The sequence below is a fragment of the Macrotis lagotis genome, chromosome 1, assembly GCF_037893015.1.
Source record: "Macrotis lagotis isolate mMagLag1 chromosome 1, bilby.v1.9.chrom.fasta, whole genome shotgun sequence".
Lineage (NCBI taxonomy): Eukaryota > Metazoa > Chordata > Mammalia > Peramelemorphia > Peramelidae > Macrotis > Macrotis lagotis.
In genome coordinates this window covers 784,373,230-784,376,583 of record NC_133658.1, presented here as the reverse complement: position 1 = coordinate 784,376,583, position 3,354 = coordinate 784,373,230, and the positions used below count along the sequence as shown (strand labels likewise).

Here is a 3,354-nt window from a genome sequence, read left to right as displayed (position 1 = left end):
GATGAATTGGTGCAATTAAGATCATATGTCTATATCAATGTATATGTTTACATACATGAACTTGCATATACACATCCACTTGCATACACATATATATGGATATAGATGAGTAAATATTCAAATGTTCAAGTTCTGTTTGGGACCAGGAGAACTGTATTTGAATCTCAGATCCAGTATTTGTTTATGTGATTTAAAGTAAAATCATTTAACCTTTCTCTAACTCAGCTTGAAGGTTTGCTGTGAGGAAATTATTGAAGGTTTAGGCCTTTAATTATTTTATAAATGTGAGTTTCTCTCATTAATATTTACTGTTGTTTTTAAGATTTAATAGTCTTATGATCTCATAAGCAATCAGATGAAGGAACAAGCCTGCCGAGACTTAGTTAAACCAAGAACTATTTGTTTATAAACTTGTAAAAGATGATGATTATGAGAAGGAAGAAGAGGATTATAATGGCGATGAAGAGAAGGAGGATGTTGATAATAACTCACTGCTTTCCAGAGTGGACAAACCACTTCACAACCTCATCACCAATAATACACTAGTGTGATGGGTGAAGCCAAAATGGTGGAGTAAAGGCAAGGACTCACCCAAGCTCTCTCCCAAACACCTTTACAAAATAACTCTAAACAAATTCTAGAATAGCAGAATCCACAAAAAGATTGGCTGAAACAATTTTCTATCTCAAGACAACTTGGAGGACAGGCAGGAAGATTCTGTGGTACCTACATTAAAAAAGGATTTGGCCTTTCCACGCTGCCCAGAAGAGGGGTCTATGCAGCGTTGTTCACAGTTTCCGTCGTAACTTTCAAGGGAAACTTTCACAATGTCTGGAGCCCTGGATGTCTTGCAGATGAAAGAGGAGGATGTCCTCAAATTCCTCGCTGCAGGCACCCATTTGGGTGGCACCAATTTGGACTTCCAGATGGAACAGTATATCTACAAAAGGAAGAGTGACGGCATCTATATCATTAATTTGAAGAAAACTTGGGAAAAGCTTCTGCTGGCAGCTCGTGCCATTGTTGCCATTGAAAATCCAGCTGATGTTAGTGTCATCTCATCCAGGAACACTGGCCAGAGAGCTGTTCTGAAATTTGCTGCTGCCACTGGCGCCACACCTATTGCTGGACGCTTCACCCCAGGCACCTTCACTAACCAGATCCAGGCAGCTTTCAGGGAGCCTCACCTCTTGGTGGTCACTGATCCTCATGCAGATCATCAGCCTTTGACTGAAGCATCATATGTTAACCTTCCAACCATTGCACTGTGCAACACAGACTCCCCACTTCACTATGTGGACATTGCCATTCCATGTAACAACAAGGGAGCTCATTCAGTGGGTCTGATGTCGTGGATGCTGGCCCGAGAAGTCCTGTGGGTGCATGGTACAATCTCCCGTGAGCACCCATGGGAGGTCATGCCTGATCTTTACTTCTACAGAGATCCAGAGGAGATTGAAAAGGAAGAGCAGGCCGCAGCTGAGAAGGCAGTGACAAAGGAGGAATTTCAGGGTGAATGGACTGCACCTGCCCCAGGATTCACTGCTGCTCAGCCAGAGGTGGCTGATTGGTCTGAGGGCATCCAGGTGCCATCTGTGCCCATTCAGCCATTCCCTACTGAAGATTGGAGTGCTCAGCCGGCTGCTGAGGACTGGTCTGCAGCTCCTACTGCTCAGGCCACTGAATGGGTAGGAACTACCACAGAGTGGTCCTAAGTTTTACCCAGATGCTCTAATAGTGTTGGAAAAATGCAGATGGAAAATAAACATTAGTTTCTTAACAAAAAAAAATAAAAATAAAAATAAAGAAGGATTTGCAATGCAGCTCAAGCTGCAGCAGAGCAAACTGACCCCAGTCATCCAGTAACAGACTGTGGGGTGACTGGGTCAATGGCAGTGGTGGTGGTTTCCAGACCTCTCAGTCCAGGCATCACCAAGGATATCTTGGAAAGTCAAAAGGAAAAGTCTGCTGCACCGGAATAAGAGTGGAACCCAGTTCAGCTCTGGCCTCAGCAACATAGACAACCCCAGCAGACCTGGAGCAGGCCTCAGGAGCCACCATGGAGAGGAAAGGGGCCAGAAGGAGACCACAGAGATCTCTTTGCTATTCCTGACGCAGGATCCTGCTGCTTTGGCAACATGTGGTTCACAGTCTGGGGTCCCAGGCCCAAGAAAGTGGAACAGAAGCACAATAGAGCTTATTGCCATAGCAGAGGAGGGACCCTCCTCACAGTTCCAGGGCAGAAAGGATTATTTGTGGACTCACAGATCAGAGCACAGGACAAGAGAGTAGTCATAATCTTTTATGAGTCCTTGAAAAAATTGAGAACTTGCAGGTCCCTAGAAGTATCTCTGAAAACATCTGCAAACACCCTTACATATTTGGGACAGAGCATCCTCCACTCTAGAAGCAGAGCCCCACCTTAACAAAGAGTTAAAATCAAGTTACAGGCAGAGGAAATGAGCAAACAACAAAAGAAAAAATATCCAACCATAGACTGTTATTATGTTCATATGGAAGATAAAAAAATATACATTCAGAAGAAGATAAAAAAATCAAAGCTTCCACATCAAAGGCTCCAAGGAAAATATGAATTGGCCTCAGGCCATAGAAGAGATCAAAAAGGATTTCAAAAATCATGTAAAAGACATAAAGAAAAATTGGGAAGAGAAATGAGAGTGATGTAGAAAAATAATGAAAACTGATTCAACTGCTTGGTGAATTACTGAAGAAAATACCACCTTAAAAACCAGACTAAGCCAAGTGGAAAAAGAGGTCCAAAGACAAAGAGAAGAACATCTTAAAAAGCAGAACTAACCAAATGGTAAAGGAGATACAAAAGCTCACTGAAGAAAATAATTCTGTAAAACATAGAATGGAGCAAAGTAATGTTGATGACTTTGAGAGAAATCAAAAAAACAATAAAACAAAATCAAAAGAACAAGAAATTAAAAGAAAATGTGAAATAGCTCATTGGAAAACAACTGATATGGAAAATAGATCCAGGTGAAATAATTTAAAAAGTATTGGATTACCTGAAAGCCATGACCAAAAAGGACTCTAACTATCATATTTCAAGAAATTATCCAGGAAAACTGCCCTGATATTCTAGAAGCAGAGAATAAACTAGAAACTGAAAGAATTCATAGATCACCTCCTGAAAAAAGAGTCTAAAATGAAAACTGCCAGCTATATTATAGCCAAATTTCAGACCTCCCAAGTCAAGGAGAAAATACTACAAGTAGTCAGAAAGAAACAATTCAAAAATTGCAGAACCACACCCAAGATAACACAAGATTTAGCAGCTTCTACAATAAGGGATTGTAGGGCTTGAAATATGATATTCCAGAAGGC

The 3,354-nt window shown here is 41.2% G+C and overlaps 1 pseudogene; it reads left to right on the top strand.

Moving 5' to 3' along the window:
- The first annotated feature begins 827 nt into the window (after positions 1–827).
- Positions 828–1,742, top strand: LOC141488328 (small ribosomal subunit protein uS2 pseudogene; annotated as a pseudogene).
- The last annotated feature ends 1,612 nt before the right edge of the window (positions 1,743–3,354 follow it).